This window comes from Ovis aries, chromosome 14 (assembly GCF_016772045.2).
Source record: "Ovis aries strain OAR_USU_Benz2616 breed Rambouillet chromosome 14, ARS-UI_Ramb_v3.0, whole genome shotgun sequence".
NCBI classification, from domain to species: domain Eukaryota; kingdom Metazoa; phylum Chordata; class Mammalia; order Artiodactyla; family Bovidae; genus Ovis; species Ovis aries.
The window spans coordinates 30,771,137-30,796,423 of NC_056067.1; the positions used below are offsets into that span (position 1 = coordinate 30,771,137).

The 25,287-nt window shown below is 35.6% G+C and overlaps 1 non-coding gene across 1 annotated transcript; it reads right to left on the reverse strand.

Moving 5' to 3' along the window:
• Positions 1 to 24,993: 24,993 nt before the first annotated feature.
• On the reverse strand, positions 24,994 to 25,065 carry TRNAC-ACA (transfer RNA cysteine (anticodon ACA)). The gene has a single exon. It is a non-coding gene; the product is annotated as a tRNA-Cys (tRNA).
• Positions 25,066 to 25,287: the final 222 nt, after the last annotated feature.

The following is a 25,287-nucleotide window of genomic DNA, read 5'->3' on the forward strand; positions in this document are numbered from 1 at the left end:
TTGGCATTCCTGTAGGTGGCTTTTTGTATCTATGACTATTGTTTCATACTGGCAAGGATTGACTAATCCTCACCAGTACAGTTTAATGATTAAGGGTGAAAAGCCAGAATTGTCAATGGCAGTGGGAATGCAGATGTGTATAACCCTAAGGAAAATGACTAATGTGTAGAATTCACAAATGTCTAATTAAGTAGGTTGAACACAGGACCTGTGACACCCAAAATCAGACAGATTCTGGTACCATGACCATATGAAGCTAATAGAGGAAAGGGAAGCAGATTCCAACTTTCTGTTGAAAGAAAAAAGAATATCAGGATCCTAGCCAGGTATCATCCAAACCATGATCACTATCATCACTAATTTGATGATAAAGAGTACTATCTTTGAACTATATACATAACTATACATACCACAAGCCCTTTAATACCTCCAACCATTTACATGTTAACTTCTAATATCCTTCAACATTTTCCACAGCTTATGTTTTGTACTCCTATGTCATAGACTAAATGAGGTAGGTAACTATGTGTACATCATTAAGTTGCAGTTAAGATGACAGAAGTTAAGAATGGTTATGGAACATTTTCAAGTGTCTTCAGCTTCTAAGAGGTGAATCAGGACTCAGAGCTCTGTTCTTACCTAATGCACAACTGCCGCTTGACACAAGGAACTAGAGACTTCAGCTATAAACAAGAGCAGCAGCACCTGAATCCTGTGGACGAGGTTTCACATAGTGAGTTATGTGATTAATTGTGTGATTTTGGTGGCCTGTCTTAAATGAGCGTTCAAGATACTGTACCAATACAATGATTTCAATTCCAGACACTTCACTCACTTCACCTGCCCCTACCATGCAGCAGTTTAAAAGGAATTAATAAACTGTCCCTTGAACTTGTCAGGATTTTCTTAGACTTGAACTTTGGCTAAAGTTCTGGAGTAAGAAAATTAATATCTAAAGTCAAGTAAAGCTGCATGAGCCAATTACTGGTTTTCTAAATATGACATGCTTTCAAGTGGTAAAGTAAAACAGCTCCTTGGGTTTTTATTCACAAAGCTTCTCAATTGAGTAGACGATGTGAGAAATTAAAGTCTGGGCTCTATCCTCTTTTATATAATATTCATTAAGATTTTAAATGCCTATGATAGATTTCTTTGTTAGCATTTTTCATTACCCTTTCTTTATGGTCATTTTTCATTCAGTTTTCAATCTATGCGACAGTCCTTGCAGCTAAGGTAATTTGAATTAAATTTTCAGCAAGATCTTTTTTGTATGTGTGTTTGTAAATTGCTATCAACTTGTTTTATTACAATCAAGATATTTTCTATCCACTCTATTCCTCTATCCACTAATTTAGTCAGCTTATCAAAAAAGCAATCAAGTTTGTCTGGCATAACGTGTTCTTTATAAATTTAGCATGGCCCCAGAGAATGTAATCTGCTATTTATTAGCAAAGCAGGCGACAGAAGCATGAGAGTTTTTTTTTTTTTTTTTAAGCCACACTCCTCCAGGGGACCATTGCACAGACTGATTCCTGGTTTGAAAGGGGAACCATAATCTGTTCTCTTTAAAGGCATGGGGCCCCTAAGGTAAGGGGTGAGTCTCTAGAAACTCACATAGAAATTTCAATTTTTGAAACTGAATGGATTTACAAAGGACTGTATCCTAATGTTAAATCAAAAGCCTTGAAGTGTCATAACATGGCATCTGAAAATCTGCGGCTGGTCAGAGCTAAAGCTCACAGTCAGTCCTGTTAAAACCTGAGGGGGTCTGAAAAGGCTTGCCATCTACCATACATTTTAAGTATTAACCTTTTAATTGACTTCATCATACTTTTTTTATTGGACCTATTTAGTTAATTTTTCTTGAAAAAAATTAATTTTGTTAAATAAACTTTGATATCCTCCCTTTCCCCCTGTGTGTATTAGCATCAGGAAGGACATAAATAAGTGCAAATAAATAAAGCATTTAAAAAACTCCTGGTAAATCAGGTCAGTCTACATGTAGATTAAATAAAACAGTTCTTCTGAAAGAGCCTGCAAAATTAAAGTACTCTTTCTCCAAATTTAGCAAGTAGATGGATTGTTTAAATGCAGTTTGGAATTCCATTCACATAAAATCAGAATTACAGATTCTGATCCACCAACTTCAGAAGCAGTCATCTTTCAAAATCATCTCTTAAGGTGAATTTGACAGAGATGTCCCTAAAGCTACACTTTGAGGAAACACATGTGTTTTAAAGTACTACTGAATTGGAAGAAAGCATTAATATGCACACACACACATATATACACACATATATTTATATATTCACATATCTTTTATTCTGCTGTAGTAATATAATTGTTAGCATTTATAGAGTACCAAAACACCTGATTAAAAATGTGACATGCATGGCAGTTATGCACTCTTTCTACTGTTGTTTTCTTTGGCCAGAAACAATTTTCTGGCCAAAATATATAAATATCTATATATAAATATAGATATAGCTATTGATATATATATATATATATATCAATTTATATACAAATAATATATATAACATGGCCCCAAACTATTTTCAGTGGACAATGGGATATATCACCTTCCTCTCCACCTGGGAATAAGATTGGTGAGTAACCCTGCCCAGTGTCTACTGACATCCTGAAATAAACTAAATCTGTACATTCCTAAAAGTGAGACCTAACCCAGGCTCTGAGTATGAAGAAAAATACAGAAGAAATAAAGAAACATGAAATACTGTCCTTGCAAGACCCATTAGAAATAACTTAATTCACTGTCAGCATTTAATTATGAGAATAGTTTTTTTTTTTTTCTATGTTCGGGAGCCCATGTGTGAAAAAATAATCAATATCACAGAGGTTTTTTGTTTTTTTTGTTTGTTTTCTTTTTTTAAGTAGGAAAAGATATCCAAGTCCTCAGACTAAATATATGCATTCTTTCAAAAAAGGGCATAATTATATATCCATTTATAGCAAAAATAATTTGATTCCATAATCTCTGTGGTTCATTGAAATCTATAAAGGCATCTTTATTTTCCAGTAAATGGACACTTATGAGAGAATGCAATGGACCATTGTCTTAGTCAGTCTGGACTGCTATAACAAGTTACCAGTGACTGGGTGGTTTACAAACAATGGAATTTTATTTATCACAATTCTGGAGGCTAGAAATCGAAGATAAGTGTGCCATAATAGTTGGAATTTGGTGACTGCCTTCTTACAGGCTGCAGACTGCTGATTTCTAGTTGTATTCTCACATGGTAGAAAAAAGAGGTTGAAATCAAGCTTTCTTGAAACTCTTATAAGGGCAATAACATCATTCTTGAGAGCTCCACCCTTAAGACCTCATCTAATCCTAGTTACCTCCTAAATGTCCCACCTCCAATTCCATAGCAGTGATGTATCTATAACTTTTGAGTTATAGCTATAGGTAACATTGTATGCTTAAAAAAAAAAATAATGGATTTAAAGTTGCAGCACAAACATGTAAAGAACCTCCCATTTTTACAGTAAGAAAAATCTGGACAAACTGAAAAATCAACAACTTTTCTCAGACACATCAGAGACCTAAAGTTTCAGGGAAAATTATCTTCATGTAATCTGGAGAAACAGGCACCTCTAGAGAGCCCTGCCTATCAGGTCAAAATTAATAGATTCACATACAAACAGAGGAGCTTGGTGGGCTACAGTACATGGGACCACAAAGAGTTTAGACACACAAGACAACAACAGAAAGACATATAATTATTTTGATGAATTTCTGGGACTAAATGTGAGGCAAAGAGAGACTCCTGGGGACTTCAGTATTAAGAGGATCTCTACACATTACTTTGCCAACAAAAGTCTGTCTAGTCAAGGCTATGGTTTTTCCAGTAGTCATGTATGGATGTGAGTGTTGGACTATAAAGAAAACTGAGCGCAGAAGAATTGATGCTTTTGAATTGTGGCGATGGAGAAGACTCTTGAGAGTCCTTTGGACTGCAAGTAGATCCAGCAAGTCCATCCTAAAGGAAATCAGTCCTGAATATTCATTGACAGGACTGATGAAGAAGCTGAAACTCCAATACTTTGGCCACCTGATGCAAAAAGCTGACTCATTTGAAAAGACCCTGATGCTGGGAAAGATTGAAGGCAGGAGGAGAAGGGGACAACAGAGGATGAGATGGTTGGATGGCATCACCGACTCAATGGACATGAGTTTGAGTAGACTCCAGGAGTTGGTGATGGACAGGGAGGCCTGGCGTCCTGCAATCCATGGGGTCACAAAGAGTTGGACATAACTGAGCGACTGAATTGAACTGACACTTCCTCGGCTTTACCCCCAGGAATGTCATCAAATTCTCACCAGGGAGATTCTAGCATAGTTCCCTCCTGGATCTAGCAAAGAAAGAGTAAGAATAATCACTGTGAAATATATTAAGTCTTCTCCTTGGCAAAGGTCCACTCTTCCAAATACAGTCTTTTCACAGCATTAGCTGCACACACACACAGACACACACCGCACCCCCCCCCCCAACCGGCAGTGAGGGTTTCAAGGCTGCAGACTTGGTATACAGTAGGAGAGGGACAGAGTAGAGGATGGGGGTAATAAAAAGGCCATACCTCTAGGAAAACACTTGTGAAAATCACAGTCCCAACACACAGGTTGTCTAAAATACTGAAAATCATAAGGTTGCAGAATGCTCTCATTCTTCCCCCATGACACCACCACACCAATGGGGTTCCAAAGTGATAAGGGTGGTTTACAGATGAAAAAGCTGCAGGCCACAGACTATCACTAAGAAGGAGTACTTAGGGAATTCCAAAGGCAAAGGAGGAGTCTCCCCACTCTCTGCCAACAAACAAAGCAAGCAAATAAGCAATAAGATTAATAGCAGAAACTACAGGAATCTAAAGGCCCCAGCACCTAACACTGCACCAAACAATTGAACATGTACAGTGAATGGCTTGCTGAGTGGAAGAAATAAAAACAACACAAATATCAGTGTATGAAGAGACAAAGCAATCATTAGAACTGTATTCAAATACAGTTTCAGAAACTATTTCACAAGGGGCAGGAGGGAAGAATAGGAGATACTCTGTTATAAGGATCATCTACTAAATGTGAGGGAGTAGAGTAATATTTAAAGGTACGCTTAGATTTGATAAAACTCTCTTTGTAAGCTATCAGCAGTTTCTTAAAAAGTAGATCAATAAAACAAGCAGACTTAATACAGCAAACATAAGTTAAAATTGAAGCATATAGGATGCTCAATTAAAATGAGAGAAAGCAGAAAAAGAAGGGAGAATAAGCTCATGGACACATTTAGAAAGAAACTAGAAACATAGATATTAACATAACTATATCAACAGTGACTTTAAACACAAATAGTCCTAAAAACACAAATTAAAGGACAGATTGTCCTATTGGATTACAAAAATGAGAACAAAACTAAAATCCAAGTAAAAAATCCATTTAATATAAATATTCAGATAAGATAAAGGCATGTGGAGAAAGACATAGCAGGTGTGCCTTAATCAAAAGATAGTTAGAGTAGCTATACTAACGTCAGAAAAAAAAATTTTTGAACAAAGACAATTATTAAACACAAAAAGGAACATTGCCATGACAATAAAGAGGTCAAATTTCTAAGAAGACATAATGAGTCCACCCAACAACACCAACATATGCACCCAACAGAGTGTCAAAATATATAAAGCAAAAATGAGTAGAATTTAAAAGAGAAATAGAAAAATTCACTATAATAGTTGGAGAATTAACAGCTGTCTATCAATAGTTTGTAGATAAATCAGACAGAAAATCTGTAAGAATGTAGAAACCTGAACAGCACTGTCAATCAAATTTACCTAATTAATGTTTAGAGAATATCCCATCCAATAACAGCAAAATACACATTCTTCTCAATCTTACATGGATCAATCACCAAGATAAAACTACATTCTGTGCCATAAAACAACCTGTACAAGTTCAAGATAATAGAAGTCAAGCAAAGTATGTTCAAAGATCACAATGAAATTAAACAAAAAATGAAATCTATAAAAGAAAGATAGCTAGAAAACCCTCAATTACCTGGAAATTTAACACTCTTTTAAAAAACGCTTAAGTCAAATAAAAAGTCTCAAGAGAAATTCAAAAGTATTCTAAATTTAATAAAATAGGAAAACACACCTTTTCAAATGTAAGATGCAGTAAAAGTAGTGTTGAGAGGGAAATTTAGAGCACTGAATTACTATATTAGAAGAAAATATATATCTCAAGTGAATAAGCAACAAACCTTATGAATCTAAAGAAAGAGCTAATAAAGCTTAAATCAAGCTGAAGACAGATTAAAATTAGAGCAGAAATCAATGAAATTGAAAATAAGAAAATTGTAGAGAAAAATATGTCAGGGAAAACAAAGCCTGATTAATCTTTGAAAAACAGTAAAATTTGCTAATTATGCAAGCTAACAACAACAAACAACACAGAAGACATTTACTAATGTTAGAAATGAACAAGGAGGTCATCACTATTTATGCTTTAGATGTTAAAAGAATGAAAATGGAAATTACATGAACTCTGTATTTAAAAACTTTAGAGTTTAGATGAAGCCAATCAATTTATCAACAGAGTCTATCAAAATTCACACAATGGAGATATAAAAAGTGGAGAGGTATTCCATGTTCATGCAATGGAAGAGTCCATACTGTTAAAATGCCAGTTATTCACAGGTTCATATACAGATTTAATGAAATCCCAATTAAAATGCCAGCAAGCTGTTTTGTATACATTGACTAAATGATTCTAAATTGTGTATGAAAGGGCAAAAATCTATTATTACTCAACAAAATGCTGAACTAGAAAATCCAAGTTGGAGGACTCATATTCCACAACTGTGAGACTTATTTTAGACTCAGTAATCAAGAGTGTGTTATTAGTGAAGACACTAACATAGACTAACAGAACAGAATATGAAGTCCCATAAATATAATCAACCTATTTTTGATAAAGACACACTCCCTCCCTCTGATCCTCCCTTCCCTCCTTTCCTTCCTTCCTCCTTTTTAAAAAAATCTCCATTCCATATAGAAGTATTCCAAAAAATTATCCCTACTATTCTACATCAACTACTAGTAACATAATTGCTACTAGTACTTTTAAATAATTTAGATGTGAGGAAGTCTACCTTGGAAATAAGCATAATTTTAAAAATATTTTAACATAGGACATGTTAAAAATTCTGACAAATGTTCATATAGTCAAAGCTATGGTTTTCCAGTAGTCATGTATGAATGTGAAAGTTGAATCATAAAGTCCAAGCGCCAAAGAATTGATGTTTTAAAACTGTGATGTTGGAGAAACTCTTGGAGAGTCTTTTGGACTGCAAGGAGATCAAACTAGTCAATCCTAAAGGAAATCAGGCCTGAATATTCACTAGAAGGACTGATGCCAATACTGAAAGTCCAATACTTTGGCCACCTGATGCTAAGAGCTGACTCATTGGAAAAGACCCTGATGCTGGGAAAGATTGAAGGCAGGAGGAGAAGGGGAAGGCAGAAGATGAGATGGTCAGATAGCATCATCCGCTCAGTAGACATGGATTTGAGCAACTCTGAGAGATAGTTTGCTCAACTATTGCTACAACTTAGTAGTGATAACAATAACTGAACAACAACAACAAAACACAGGAAATGCATATTTTGTAAATTAAACAACTTAAATATCTATAAATTTTCATCATGGAGAGGTCATGGAAAATTGTAGAAGTATTATTTTGCACACATGAATTCAAAATAATGTTACAGATAAAAGAAAACTGTTTATAATTCTCAACCTACTAAATCATTGTTTTTGAAAGACAGAAGATTATTGTATTTATTTTGAAATACTGAGAGATTATCACAATAATGCTTGTCAAGTAAAAAAGTGAAAACAATTAAAGTATTAAAGCTTTGTAGAATTAATTTAGCCTATTGGTTTTGAGTAGCTATTTACATTGTTATTCTATTTTGGGAGTTTATAGTATTCAGCACTAAGTTAGATTTGTATTCTTTTGTAAGGTTTAGTTTAGATTAAGATAGCATCCCCTTATCCTTTATTATGAAGGAATGGTTTGCATTTTATGGTGTGCTTTTTCATCATACATTTTTTCTAATTATTACTTTAATATTTTTGTTTCCCTCTCCATTTCACCAAAGGGGAATCATTACCTCAGAGAAGTTCTCTAGTCCAAATATCTACTGCCTTTGTTCAGTTTGGCTGCCATAGTGGAATACTATAGACTGGGGTGGCTTAAACAACTGAAATGTATTTCTCACAGTACTGGAGACTGAGAAGTCCAAACCCAGATGCTGATAGATTCACTATCTGGTGAGGGCCCACTTGCTGTGTCTTCACATTGAGGAAAAGATGAGTGAACTCTTTTATCAAGGCACTGATTCTTTCATGAGGGTTCCATTCTCATGACCAAATCACCTCCCCAATTCTCTACCTCCAAATATCATTTCACTGGGGATTAGGTTTCAACATATGAATTCTGAGGGATGGAAACATGCAGGCAATAGCAAGTTTATGGCATTAGAATTAGATTTATATTTTAGCTCTTTGGGCTAAGCCATGATATAGTCCAACTAGGCTTGAAGATATTTGGTTAGAATGGTAAACAATTATAGAAGGAAAACCAAACAAATCATCAACTTTTTTTCAATGTATTTATTTTAATTGGAGGCTAATTACTTTACAATATTGTAGTGGTTTTTGCCATACATTGAAATGAATCAGCCATGGGTGTACATGTGTCCCCTATCCTGAGTCTCCCTCCCACCTCCCTCCTCATCCCATCTTTCAGGGTTGTCCCAGGGCACCATCTGTGAGTGCCCTGTTTCATGCATTGAACTTGGACTGGTGATCTATTTCACATATGGTAATATACATGTTTCAATGCTATTCTCTCAAATCATCCCACCCTTGCCTTCTTCCACAGAGTCCAAAAGTCTGTTCTTTATATCTGTCTCTCTTTTGCTGTCTCACATATAGGGTTGTCATTTCCATCTTTCTGAATTTCATATTTATGCATTAATATATTGTATTGACGTTTTTCTAACTTACTTCACTCTGTATAATAAGCTCCAGTTTCATCCACCTCATTAGAATCGATTCAAATGTATTCTTTTTAATAGCTGAGTAATATTCCATTGTGTGTATGTACCACAGCTTTCTTATCCATTTGTCTGCCAATGGACATCTAGGTTGCTTCCATGTCCTAGCTATTGTAAACAGTGCTGCGATGAACGTTAGGGTACACGTGTCTCTTTCAATTCTGGTTTCCTTGTTGTGTATGCCCAGCAGTGGGATTGCTGGGTCGTATGGCAGTTCTATTTCCAGGTTTTTAAGGAATCTCCAGACTGTTCTCCATAGTGGCTGTACTAGTTTGAATTCCCACCAACAGTGTAATGGGGTTCCTTTTCTCCGCATTCTCTCCAGTGTTTATTGTTTGTAGACTTTTTGGTAGCAGCCGTTGTGACCAGCGTGTGATGGTACCTCACTGTGGTTTTGATTTGCATTTGTCTGATAATGAGTGATGCTGAGCATCTTTTCATGTGTCTGTTATCCATCTGCATGTGTTTTCTGTTTTTTTTTTTTGTATTTTGGTTTTTTGTATTTCCATACAAATTATGAAATTATTTGTTCCAGTTCTGTGAATAATACCATTGGTAGTTTGATAGGGATTGCATTGAATCTACAGATTGCTTTGGGTAGTATACTCATTTTCATGATATTGATTTTTCCAATCCATGAACATGGTATATTTCTCCATCTATTTGTGTCATCTTTGATTTCTTTCATCAATGTTTTATAGTTTTCTATATATAGGTCTTTTGTTTCTTTAGGTAGATTTATTCCTACGTATTTTATTCTTTTTGTTGCAGTGGTGAACGGAATTGTTTCCTTAATTTCTCCTTCTGTTTTCTCATTGTTAGTGTATAAGAATGCAAGGGATTTCTGTGTGCTAATTTTACATCCTGCAACTTTACTATACTTATTGATTAGCTCTAGTAATTTTCCAGTGGTGTCTTTAGGGGTTTCTGTCTAGAGGATCATGTCATCTACAAACAGTGAGAGTTTTACTTCTTCTTTTCCAATCTTGATTCCTTTTATTTCATTTTCGTCTCTGATTGCTGTGGCTAAAACTTCCAAAACTATGTTGAATAGTAGTGGTGAGAGTTGGCCTCCTTGTCTTGTTCCTAACTTTAGGGGAAATGCTTTCAATTTTTCATCATTGAGGATGATGTTTGCTGTGTGTTTATCATATATGGCTTTAATTATGTTGAGGTACGCTCCTTCTATGCCTGCTTTCTGGAGAGTTTTTATCATAAATGGATGTTGAATTTTGTCAAAGGCTTTCTCTGCATCTGTTGAGATAATCACATGGTTTTATCTTTCAATTTATTAATGTGGTGTACCACATCAAATCATCAAATTTTAAACTGGTATATACAAGCTGGTATACACCTGATTTCTGGTTTGTATTCAAATTCATCATGAAAAGACAGTTTGTCCTTTTACTTGAATTCTGAAAGTTTTTCTGTCACCTGCTATTTTGCATGGATAAATTATTTCCAAATAACACAATGTATCTGTCACACACATCACTTTTTACTGGTTGCCTGAGGTATTCAGTACTCTAATGACTTTAGACCAACTAAAGTATAGATATAATAACATTAGAAATGGATGGTTTCATATATGATCTTTTGATTAAATAAGAATATTATATTATCATTCTTTCTTAAGTGAAAAGACCACTTATTTTTTTTAAAGAAATCACACCCAAATACTCCTTCCATTTTGTTATTTCTAATGAACTCTTTTAATTATGTTACATGAATGATTTAAAACCAGTAATTTTATGCTACCCCAATTATTAAATTTAGATGGGCATCATATAACACTGTAATGTATTTTGTGAGTGTTGGTAGAAAAGAAGAGTATAAACACTAATATATATTTTTACAAAATATTTTTCAGCATCTACAAATGCTGTATTCTCAAAAGTATGTTTTTAAATACAATATAAACTTTCAGTATCCTTCATGGAATTACAGCCACTATAGTGCCTGACACAGATTATTTGGTACATTTCAAATCAACCTGCAGATATAGTCAGATAAAACATTGGGGAAATAAAAATCATACAGTTACTGGTTTTTAATAGTTCTCCCGCTTTCCAGAACTTAGTTCCTAGAGAACACACACACAAATGCATGCTTTTTTTCTTTACTCAAGAAAGCTATCCCCTATAGCTTTCTGAGAGGTATCATGGTGTCTATTATCTTGTTGAATTTAAGTGCTACCAATAAAATCATCTCTACCTAAAGCACAATAAGAAAGGAAGAAAGAAAGAACGAAAGAAAGAAAGAACGAAAGAAAAGAAAAAGCACACTCTCCCAAAGGCAAGCTTAGTGTCAAATGTCTTTGGAATATCTTTTGTATTAGAGCAACAACTATCCTCTGTATCTGTTTAAAGTCCTAGTCACTCAATGGCTGTATGGAGAAATTTTACATATCGCAACTCAGATGTAAAAAAATCAAAGGATATTTGCTCTCATCTTGTTGTATATCTCCCAATCTATTTTCTGTATGAGATGACAGGGAAAGTACAGAGAAATTTAAAATTATACAATATTAAGAATTTTGTTATTTTGATTTTTTATTCCCTCTCGATCATTGATTTAATCACTTAGCTAATTATTTACATCACTACTGATTTATAGGTAATTATTTATTCTCTGTTCTTAATTCAGTACCATAGATTTTTATTGTATTGCTCTGCTTTACCCCCTAGATCTGCTTATGGGGGACTCTTTCAGGTTAGCTCCTGTAACTTACTAACATCAGTTCAGTCGCTCAGTCATGTCTGACTCTGTGACCCCATGGACCTCAGCACACCAGGCTTCCCTGCCCAACACCAACACCCAAAGCCTACTTAAACTCATGTCCATTGAGTCAGTGATGCCAACAACCATCTCATCCTCTGTTGTCCACTTCTCCTCCCACCTTCAATCTTTCCCAGCATCAGGGTCTTTTCAAATGAGTTGGTTCTTCACATCAGGTAGCCAGAGTACTGGAGTTTCAGCTTCAGCATCAGTCCTTCCAATGAATATTCAAGACTGATTTCCTTTAGGATTGACTGGCTGTATCACCTTGCTGCCCAAGGGACTCTCAAAAGTCTTCACCAACACCACAGTTCAAAAGCATCAGTTCTTGGTGCTTAGCTTTCTTTATAGTCCAACTCTCCCATCTATGCATGACTACTGGAAAAACCATAGCTTTGACTAGACAGACCTTTGTTGGTAAAGTAATGTCTCTGCTTTTTAATATGCTGTCTAGGTTGGTCATAACTTTTCTTCCAAGGAGTAAGCGTCTTTTAATTTCATGGCTGCAATCACCATCTATAGTGATTTTGGAGCCCCCCAAAATAAAGTGTCTCACTGTTTCCACCATTTCCCCATCTATTTGCCATGAAGTAATGGGACCAGATGCCACGATCCTCATTTTCTGAATGTTGAGTTTTAAACCAACTTTTTCACTTTCCTCTTTCACTTTCATCAAGAGGCTCTTTAGTTCTTTACTTTTTGCCATAAGGGTGGTGTTATCTGCATGTCTGAGGTTATTGATATTTCTCCTGGCAATCTTGATTCCAGCTTGTGTTTCATCCAGCCTGACAGTTAGCACGATGTAATCTGCATATAAGTTAAATAAGCAGGGTGACAATAAACAGCCTTGACATACTTCTTTCCCAATTTGGAACCAGTCTGTCTTTACATGTCCAGTTCTAACTGTTACTTCTTGACCTGCATACAGATTTCTCAGGAGGCAGGTCAGGTGGCCTGGTAGTCCCATCTCTTTAACAATTTTCCATAGTTTATTGTGACCCACACAGTTAAAGGCTTTGATGTAGTCAATAAAGCAAAAGTAGATATTTTTCTGGAACTCTCTTACTTTCCTGATGATCCAGCAGATGTTGGCAATGATCTCTGGTTCCTCTGCCTTTTCTAAATCCAGCTCATTTTTAAAGCATTTTATTTACTGACAATATAAGAAGATGCAAGCTTAAGCTTGGTTTGTATTTTCTCTTGTCCTAATTCTATGATCAACGTGGAGTATTTGTTTTTTTATTAAAGAATGGTATTTAGAAGCCATGATCTAGACATTGGGTATGCTTGAAGCTTCTGAGGTGTCACACCTTCTAGGACCTCTAAGAAAATAGATTTAGGAAAAATGTGTGTGTGTTGGTGTGTGTATATATACACACACAGAAATACTAATTTTTCATTTCTTTGTATATCTATTAAATAAATATGTTTATATCGCTATATATATATGACTAATTCATAAGCATATTATCCACTCTGACATTCCCCTTACTTATATGATGTATTCTTCTGACAGTGAGAAATCTAGCACTCAGTAGCTACATTATATTCACTTTTCTTCTTAAACATAGTATAAAAACAATGGCTTTTTATAATGCCATTTCAGAATTTCTAAATAGTACCCTGTGATAAACACATGAATAAGTATATTAGAATGCTGATGTGAAGTTCTTTTTGTCATTAATCTTACATATTCTGAGTAAACACTACTTCAAAGTTATTTAGGTTAGTGCCTATCTTCTCTACCTCTTTAAATATGCCATCTATTGTGTAACACAACTAGATACATTTTTCAGTGTGCATTAAACCTTGGATGCTCCTACCTCAGTCTCACAAACTGGTTTTTGTTTCTTTAGTTCTAGGAACATTTTATGTAGACTTGGAATGGCAGATTTTCTACATAGTCCAACACGATATTTGTATTTTGAGACAGTTTCTATTCTTCATTTCCAATCTGTTTTTCCTTTTTCTTTCCTTATAATACTGACTAGGATTTCCAGTGTGATGTTGAATAGAAGTGAGAGAACTTATCTGCTATGTACTAAACTTGATAGAAAAACATTCAGTGTTTCATTATTTAATATGATATTAGCTTTGGATGCACTATGTTAGGTTTCTCATAACTTTTTATTCCTGTAATCTTATTTTTTTTTTTTAGGAATATGGTATATGGCGGTAGATACTGAAGTAAATATTCTTTTTTCATCTTTATGACTGTGAGCATGTATTTTCTTCTGATTGGCTTTGGTATGCCCATTTGTGTTGATTTAATCAGGGACTAGACAAGGTTTGATGTTTTCCTAGCACTATGGGCAGGGAGGAGGCTCCAGACTGACTGTTCTCTTCTGGGTCCTTGCTGACTCCTCCAAGGTTACCTTTCGAGATGAAATAGCAAAAGGCAGTAAAAGCTATGGCCACAGTATTCTTTACCTCTTTCCAGTATGAGGTGGAGTCTGTGTTCTTTAAACTTGAATCTAGGCTAGCTATGTTACTTACTTTGGTCCATAGGAATAGAAAATGGTACTCTTAGTTGTCAAGAGACCTTGTAACTTCCAGCCTTGATCCTCATGGGAACTCTGCATGAAAATACGCTATTCTGTTATAGCATGAGTGACGTATGACCTAGTTCTCTCCTTCCCTGGCCAGCAGCCAGCCAGTTGCCAGTCAATTGTAGACACTTGAATGAGACTTTTGACCATTGGCTGAAGGCAAATACATGAATCAATCCAGCTAAAATCATAAGAAAATCTGTCTAACTGAGCACAGCCAAATTACATATGCACAGAATTGACCTCAGGGATGGATGGTATAAGCAAGACTCTGATTTCCTCCTTTTTCTTCTATTTTTTCAAGATAGAGAACTAGAAGGATTTTCCTTCTGCTATTTGGTTACAAATCCCTTCTTCTTTAGTCTACTGCTCTTCTCTCTTGATTAATGAGGCAGAGTTTCATAATACTGAAAACTCTGGTATTTATCCCCACAGCCTTCTTTCAAGACAATAGATTCACTGTAGATAAATCTGTTTATGTAATTTAAAATTCAGACATTATTAATGGACCATTGGTTTGAACTTGATGCTCCAAAGCAGTAAAAGCATTTATTTCAGTGGTGGAGAAATCTGGGAATTCACAGACTAATGATTCAAGGAGCATTGATTCAATATCAATAGGTATTACACATTTTATCATTTACTAACCATAGTGATTCATTTTGATCTTTTCTAGTTATATCCATCACTAAATCATTACTTGTCATTCTATTTTCTTAGTCTGCTGTACATATTTATTCTTGTTTTTTATATTGAACTATCTAAAGTGACTCACAGTGATCAGGTTATTTTTTGCCAGTAACATTTTCTCCATTTGTAATGGCTACTTCTTTATACCAAATGGGCTTCCCTGGTGGCTCAGAGAGTAAAGAATCTGCCTGCAGTGCAGGAGACCTGGGTTCAATCCCTGGGCCAGGAAGATCCCCTGGATAAGCAAATGGCAACCTACTCTAGTAACTTGCCTGGAGAATTCCATGGACAGAGGAATTCTGGTGGGCTACAGTCCATGGGGTTGCAAAGAGTTGGACATGACTGAGTGACTAACACTTTCACTTCCACTTTATACCATCTATTTGGAAACTTATTATCATTGTTCTTCTACTTGATAGAAACCCCTTATGCAGCACATTTTATCAAAAGAAGTGTAAGTGAAAGGAGAAGGGGTTGTTAGTTCTCTAGTATTTACTTTATCAAGGGAGTAAACTTTAAAATATCTACTCAGTTTCTGGTATGAAAAAGAAATATTTCTTTAAAAGTCTCATTAACTTTAGTGTAAAGTCTTCACTGCTTATTTTGTGAGGCCCTATAGCGTTGGTTGCCGACAAACTTAGGAATAAAACTAGTTCCATCTCATTACACTAAATCTTAAAGTATATTCACTCCCTCGCACATACAGAGAATAGCAAATATGCATCCATTTTATTGTGGTGCTCTTCTCTGCCCTGTCTTACTTGACAAGGTCTACACATATTTTCAAAATTCACTTTTTTGGATTGTTCTTTTTTTTTTTTTTTTAACTCTCCTGTTTGACCTTTCCAGGTTCACAGTAAACCATTTCTTTGTGATATCAGACCTTTTGCACTTAGCTTTATAATTTCATAATAGGCTGCATTCATTCAAGGACAGAGCCCTTGTTACACTAGTCTTCATATAAAGCTACAAGAACCAAGACCATGACTACCTTGCTTTTGATTGTCTTCCCATCATCTAACAGATACTGACACAATAAAAAATCAAATACTTGAGGAGAAGATTAGCTTGTGTATTACTGATGTGAAGAGATGACTCATTGGAAAAGACCCTGATGCTGGGAAAGATTGAAGGCAAAAGGAGAAGAAGGTGGCAGAGAATGAGACGGTTGGATGGCATCATCGACTCAATGGATGTGAATTTGATTAAACTCCGGGAGATAGTGGAGGACAGGGACTTGGCGACTGAGCAACAACAATTACATATATACAAAATAAACAAAACACAGAAAATACAGCATGTGTTTCATGAAATTAATGGATCATTGATGAAGAATAGATATCAAGAAAAAATTTCTTTACAAAATAAAAATAGATTTTCAATTAGAAAGCCATAGAGAAATTTTGCAGGAATTTCATTTTTAAAACAGTTATCAAAACATAGTATACGAAAGCTTAGTTATATTTGGGTAAAATCAAATGAAGTACTCTAGTGAAGTAAAAGCAAAGTCAAAATACATACACATCACTTTAGATAGAAATATATATCATAGAGCTAAGACACATTACCTTAAAATTTTCCCTATAAATCTTGATACATGGACAGCAAGTATTGAATCCATATCACTTTAATTACAGACCTTAGCTTATAATGAAATGGATTTTAACATTATCTTCTCTCTGTATACATTATAGCTAAAGACTGATCAGAATACACTCTCCTTAGCAGTAGAGAATTATTAAGTTCATGGAGCACAACCATTTTTTATAGTTCTATAATCCTATGTTCAAGTCAATTCCTCAGACATTTATTGAACATTCACTTGGCAGAGTTCACTGTTTTAAGTACTAAATATTTAGTCTGATTTGAAGACTAGAGCAATAGTGACTGAAATTTATTTCCAGCTCAGGTATAAGAGACCTGAAAAATTCTAAATGTGAATCTAAAAATGCTAGTATACTGCAAAATTCTGGTAGGTTCTATACCTTTAAAATGTCATCAGTAAGAAAGAAATCGCTATCTAAGAATAAAGTGCAGGGGTAGGGAGGGAGACATGTCCCTCAGATCAAGTATATATTAGCACAAAATTAAAATTTGTTGATAGTGAGGTTCACCAACAAATGGACTTAAAAAGTCAGATCACCTGAGATGTGTAGTATTCATGGGTTGGCAAGAAAGCCAGAGAAAAGAAATTATGAAATATATGCTGTGTTTCAGGTAAGAAGCACAGGCTCTTTATGAAGCACTATAGCCTTATCTCTACCAATGTGTTCCTATGTGTTGTTAACTGATTAAGGCTCAAAGATTTGTTATTTATCAGTTAAAGCAAGGCAAACATTAGAGGTCAACACAAATATGATTAGAATTAGCAAAATGTCAACACAGAACCTTAGAACAAATCTCCTAATTGTAGGTGTTAGATTATAGTGGGATGCTCTATTCTTTCTAATTGAACACAGAAATAGAAACTACCTGGCATAAAAATGCAGAATTTCTGCATTAGATCACTTAATTCATATTTTAAAACTACTTACCTGAGTTTCATACTGCTATATTTGGAAAAAGACCCATTTTTCACTACTAGTCTAACAACTCATCTATACTCAGTCCATGGAATCTGAGATGGTTTTCCTCCCCTTGCCATCCCTACTCCACTTAAGGGAAGCTCATGACCCACATTTGGAGAATCAAAGTCTGATTCAGACAGAGACATATGTTCTGAAATAGTCCAGTGCTATTGACTAAATATTTTTGTTTCCCCCTATGTTGAAGTCCTAATCCTCAATATGATAATATTTAGAAGTAGGGCCTTTGGAAGGTAATTAAGTCACAAGTGTGGTATCCTTATAAGACATGGATAATGAAGTTAGGGTACCGATTATACAATGGAATATTATTCAACCATAAACAAGGACACAGTTGAATTCTAATGAGGTAGATGAACCTAGAGCCTATTATAAGGAGTGAAATAAGTCAGAAAGAGAAAAACAATATCGTACATTAACATATATGTATAGAATCTAGAAAGATGGTACTGATGAACCTATTTGCAAGGCAGCAATGGAGACGTAGACATAGATAGAGAATAAGCTTGTATATATAGTGGAAGAAGGAGAGTGAAGATTGAAAGAATAACATTGAAACATATACATTAACATATGCAAAATAGATAGCCAGTGGGAATTTCCTGTATGATGCAGGGAGCTCACACCTGGTGCTCTGTGACTACCTAGAGGGGTGGGATGGGGTGGAGAATGGGAGGGAGATTCAAGAGGAAGGGGACATATGTATAATTATGACTGATTCATATTGATGTATGGCAGAAACTAACACAATATTGTAAAGCAATTATCCTTCAATTTAAAATATAATTAAAAGAAAACAAAACATAGAAAAATAAAAATATCAACAAAAGACAGACGTGAGAGAGTGTGCTCCCTCTCTCTCATTCTTACAACCACATGAGGACACAGCAAGAAGACATCCATTTGCAAACCAGGCAGAGGGCTGTCACCAGAACCTGACCACCCTGACACCCTGATCTCAAACTTCCCAGTCTCCAGACTGTGAGAGATAAATTTCTCATTAAGAGACACAATCTGTACTATTATCAGCCCAACCAGATTAAGATATTTAGCAAAAATAAAACAGTACTCAGAGATGAAAAGGTCTACAGTCAGAACGTAAACATCCGGCTTACCATTATCAGACAAAGCCACAGAAGGTGCCAGGTGAAACTATTGTTTCACTTTATTTGCAGAAATGGCCAAAATTATGCTCCTCCCTGTATCTATTCCTCTTTGTAATTTTACTTTACTACTCCCACAATCAACAGGTTTCAATGACCCCAACCCCTTCAATGTAGGCTAGTGTTGTGACCTTCTTTGATTAATAGAATGTGGTATGAGTATCACTGGACCAAGTTTCAACCCTCATCCTAGGCCTCAAAATTACTTTATTCTTCTTGCTCTTGCTACCTTGCCAGAATCATGTGATCAAGCCCAGGATTAGCTTGCTGGATGCTGAGGATATGGCCCAGTCATTCCTTTAACTTCAGCAGACAGCCAGCAACTACCCAGCAGATTCACAATGTAACTATGACCAAAAGGTGACTTTAGCTGAGATAAGAACCCCTCAGCTAGCCAGAGCAATTACTGACCTACATAATCATGAGCTGTGCAAATGTTTATTCTTTTAACCACTAAGTTTTGGGGTAGTTTGTCATGTATTAAAAGCCGATACCTTAACCAACTTAGAAGGAAAGAAATCAATTCTTAATGGTATTGCTTATCTCTGAATCCAGTTGCTTTTTGATATTTTATTTTCATTAATAAATTCCTTTTATTCCTTAATCTAGTATTAATTGAATTTTTCTGATAATTGCAACAGAGGAAGGATCCTTGTTGACTCACCTACTGACCAATGTGTGTGATCCCAGTTTCCATCCCTTTAATCTGTTCTACCCACTACAAATGTGAACATAATCGGTCTTGACATTAATTAACTGTCAACAGTGAGCTTTTTATATATTCCCACACCCTAGGATTGCCATCTTAATCACTGCCATTGAATGCATCAAAAACTGTACCATACAATCATACTTTTGGGAATGATAGTTTCTTTACCATAAATGTCCTTCCATATTTGTCTCCTTTCCTGACTTATTTTTTCAAGAAGAATCTCCTTTAGCAAACATTTAACAAACATCACGGGCTTCCCAGGTGACAAAGTGGTAACGAATCCATCTGCTAATGCAGGAGATGCAAGAGATGCGGATGCAATCCCTGGGTTGGCAAGATCCCCTGGAGAAGGAAATGGCAACCCACTCCAGTATTCTTGCCTGGAAACTTCCATGGACAGAGGAGCCTGGCAAGCTATGGGGTTGCAAAGAGTCAGATAAGACTGAACACACACAATAAACATCATAGGCTTTATAAAGAGACCATCCTCTGTGCTCTGATTGGGTAACATAGCTTTTGAGCTATCTGATGATGCTATAGTCATAGGATACTGTGCTTGATGGATTTCTTTCTTCCTAGGACTTGAACTCGGGATCCCCAGATAATACATATCCAATGTGCCTCAGTGAACACACACACACACACACACACACACACACCCACCCACCCAAATGATTTTGTTCAATGCACCAAATCATTAACTAAAGTTGTACCTTAAAATTTTTTACTCTTATTTTGGTCATTCCCTTTTTCTTTCCAATTAAAATGGATATTGCAACTACTGATAAAATTACCTAACAATTCAACTCCTGAATTATATTAAAATTTTAATCCAAATGAAAATATATTTGGGGTATAGTCAAGGAAGCATATCTATGAAATAGAAATTGCTACCAGGCACACATTAATTTCAGACACTTAAACATATAACAAGATCTAAAAAGACTGTAATTGAAATCCAAGAGTTAATTGTTCTCTGCCTGTGGTTCCTTGAACTGATCTGTGTATAATTGTGTTAGATGTTTCTTATTTTGCATTTTTATCTTCATATAAATCAACATCTCTGCTTCTTTAATTAGGATACTCTACATTTTTCACACTTTTGATTTTTAATAATTTTACCCAATTCTCTATGTTGATTGCATTTTTTAGCACCACAAAATTAGACTTTTCTAAAGTCTGATATGCTTCCAGTATTATGCCCTTGCAAACATTTCTTTTCATGTGGAATTTGAGAAGTCTTTTGAGATGGTTAGATTAGTGTTAAGTGGGAGTAGGACACACTCAAAAAAGCATTAAGGGAAGAATCTTATGTGGAATTTTAGCATAAAATGACAAAGGAAAAAGACAACTGGCACTTTTAATTGATTTGATACAGTTGACAGTTAATAGCACAAAATGATATTTCCATCATTTAGGGTACAAATTAAACTCCTCATTGTATACTATCTGAATGTTAAACATACTTTCTAAAATAGATATGTATTTATAAGGAACAATTCAAGCAAGCTTCTAAATTCTATGCAAAAAACAATGTGTATATCTTCCCCATAAAATAGAGCTTCAAACTGTTTGACTTTATATTTTCATACTTTTTCAAACTTCCTTGGTAGTGAGTAGAGACAGAGTTAGGGCAGAATGCTGTCACAAACTAGTAAACAAATAGCCTTTATTTATAACCAAAACATATTAATGTGATTAACTTATGGCTGCTGATGACTCACAAGAAGTACAAATCTTATTCTACTTTTTTTCCTCCCATAATTTGGAATCACTAAAAGAGCTCTTATCTCTATTAGGCTGTAAGAGCTATTTCATATTAAATTAGAATTTTGCAGAATATTGGTCTTATTTTTTGTCATCTCTTAATATGCCTTCCATAGCAGGAGTATCTGAAAATAGAAGTTGGTTAACACTAAATTTCTTATTTTCCCCAAGTTTGAAACCATTCAACAATGGCTTGATAGCACACTGGAGGAAGACCAAGTTTGGATTCAGGAACCCTGGCCTGTTTCAGCAACCTAGTGAAGGTTTTAGTTATTTCTGAGTCTGCTTCCCCCCACTATAAAGTGAACACAATATCACGAGTGTTGCCCTTAGTGCAGAATTGTTTTAAAGATAATCAGATATAAGGTACCTGTCAATGGCTTTGAAATATACAATCCCTTATCACATGAAAAGGGTCATCAGAATTGAAATATTAGAAAGCATTTTGTCTCTCTAAAATTTGTGAGCCATGTGATAACTCTCAGGATGTTGGTCAAAAAAGGGATGTAAATGTTACTGACAAAGCAGACTATCATGTGAATTGAATCGCCAGTCTATGTCTGACGCAGGATGCAGCATGCTTGGGGCTGGTGCATGGGGATGACCCAGAAAGATGTTATGGGGAGGGAGGTGGGAGGGGGGTTCATGTTTGGGAATGCATGTAAGAATTAAAGATTTTAAAATTTAAAAAATAAAAAACTAAAAAAAAATAAAAATTTTAAAAAAAAAAAAAAAGCAGAAAAAGCAGATCATGACTTTGTCCATAAAGTAAAAAGTCAAGTCAAGTCACTCAGTCGTATCCAACTCTTTGAGACCCCATGGACTGTAGCCTACCAGGCTCCTCTGTCCATGGGATTTTCCAGGCGAGAGTACTGGAGTGGGTTGCCATTTCCTTCTCCAGGGTATCTTCTCAACCCAGGGATCGAACCTGGGTCTCCAGCATTGCACACAGATACTTTACCATCTGAAATATATCACTAATTTCTATGAGTGAGTGTGTGTGTGTGTGTGTGTACATATATCATGAGTATAAAAAAATCAGATAATATTGAAAATATTAATACTCATTATTGAGACAAAATAATGGGTTTCTGGTTCAACAATGCAACTGATTCACCTCCAAAGTAGTGTCTCCCAAATTCTAATAAAAGGAAAAAAATTAATAAAAATAAGGCACTTAAATTTGAAATACAAGCACTAACAGTCTAATGACAGAAACTAGAAAGGATCCTATGTAATAAATGTCATCATTACAATTTATTCAGATATTGCCATAAGAAGTTGAAAAAAAATGAACGTGTTAGTCGCTCAGTTGTGTCTGATTCTTTGTGACCCAATGGACTGTAGCTTGCCAGGCTACTTGGTCCATGGGGATTCTCCAGGCAAGAATACTAGAGTGGATAGCCATTCCCTTCTCCCGGGAATCTTCCCAACCCAGGGATAGAACCCAGATCTCCTACACTGCAGGAGGATTTATTTGAGCCACTAGGGAAGCCTAAATCAGGAAGGTAAGGTGGTTTATATTTCTTCTATCACCTGTCTCTAGCAACAACTAGTGAATTGTTCTCTCTACCACTAGCTGGTCATTGCATAGGTTGCTAGAATTCTGTTATGTCTCCCCAATCTATACTATGCTGGCCCACTTAAAAATAAGTTAGCTGAGAAGAAAGTAACCTACTCAGTCCTGCAAATATTTTTTTTTGGAGGAAAAACTGAATCTAGAACTTTTATCTTTTTTATCCATTCTTGATACTCATGCTGCAGAATAAGCATTTCATTTGCAGCTGCTTTTAAAAATAATAGCAATAAAGTAAATGGAAACTTTTTCCCAAAATGTATTCAGAAACATAGTAGATATGTACCTATTTGCTATCTTGATCTCATTTCCCATGCTAGAATGAGCCTGTTATGTTTTTTTTTAATAGATTAACCATGTAGGAAATGACCTAAAGTACCAAAACACAAAATTATTTCTAACACTAATGCCAATTTACAGCTCATTAATTCAATATTCTATTCTAGTTCAACTTTCCAACACAGAATCCCTCACTCAGTCACAAGTAGCCTGAGTTTTAAGGCTAATGCAGAGATTATAAAACAGATGACATTTAAAAGCCCACTCCAAAGTAAATATTTCATTTGAAAGAGGAAACAAAAAGGAGGTATAGACACAGGTGAATGATAGTTTAAACACACACTTATGTTTACAAATGTCATCATTCATGCCATTTATAATCGTTAGAAGCAAAATATTGATTTATCTATCTCCTTTCCACACACTGCACTCTTTCAACTACACAGTTAGCATGTCAGATTTCCTTAAACATAAAGTTGAGCAGGACAGCTCTACAATCAGACTGTGGAGGTACTGCATTGTGTGTGTGTGTGTGTGTGTGTGTGTGTGTGTGTGTGTGGTGTGTGTGTGTGTGTGTATGAAAGTGAAGGTCACTCAGTCATGTCTGACTCTTTGAGACCCCATGGACTATACAGTCCATGGAATTCTCCAGGCCAGAATAATGGAGTGGATAGTCGTTTCCTTCTCAAGGGGGTTCTCCCAACCCAGGTCTCCTGCATTGCATGCAGATTCTTTACCAGCTGAGCCACCAGGGAAACCCTATATATATATATATATATATATATATATATATATATATATAATCTCAGGAATATTATTTAACCTCCAGGTTCCCTGCCTTTCCCATCTGGGCAATAGGGATAAGAATAAATCTCACTTCATAAAACTCTTGTGAGGACTAAAGGATTTAATAAATGAAAGTCACTGAGAATTATGCCTGAAAGTCCGTGGTAAGGTCTCTAGAAAAGATATCTATTCTTTTATATTCCCAGAACAACAGAACAATATCTGGCCAGTTCTTTCTTTTCTTATACTCTATCTTTTTTTAAACTAAATGTTTGAGTTTTGGTTTTGACTTGCCTTCCTCATCTTGCATTTCCCTCATTCTTCTGAGAATCATGAAATGCTATGACACTTTGGAAAAGTTATTTGAGTAAGTTATGAAGACTTGCCCCCTCTTTCATACTTGAATACAGAAGGCAATCAAAGAGAACATATTGTAGGGGAAAGCAAAAATCACAAGACCAGATCGATGTGACTGAGACTTGAATCTGCATGTGCTCTGAAAATGAGATGCTCCTTTCTAAGCATACGGAATAGAACCTGGTGAAAGCAATGAACATGGAACTATGTTCTCTCTGTCTTTTTAAAATACAGGTTCAGCCAAGGAGAAGCAACAGGTGAAGGTAGTCTCTGAAAGTTAACCCATGCCATGTTAAAGCAGATATTGTATCTCTTCAGCTATTCAAAACATGGTGAGTACAGATATGGTAGTTTGTTAGTCATGAATAGTATGCCTTTCACATCACAGTGTGTTGTTCAGTGCTTTGTAGAGAGCCCAACACATGTTACAAGCTCTGTGAATGTTTGCACAATTAATGATGTGTATTATTAAGAAAGAAAGTGAAAGTGAAGTTGCTCAGTCACGTCCGACTTTTTGCGACCCCATGGACTGTAGCCTACCACGCTTCTCCATCCACGGGATTTTCCAGGCAAGAGTACTGGAGTGGGTTGCCATTTCCTTCTCCAGAGGATTTTCCCAACCCAGGGATCGAACCTGGGTCTCCCGCATTGTAGGCAGACGCTTTACCATCTGAGCCACCAGGGAAGCATTATTAAGAACATGGCTGTAAATATTTTGACCTACCTACAACATTGTGAAAAACCTTTGTACCTGGTACACTTGTTGCCTGTGGTATCAAAAGTACCATCCAATATCCAGCCCTACTTCTTACTGTATATGGTTTTAATACACCATTTATTTTACTTCTCTCTCAGTTGATTTATCTTCACTCTAGTCCTTCAACAATTCAGGCTTTGGGTAGAAACT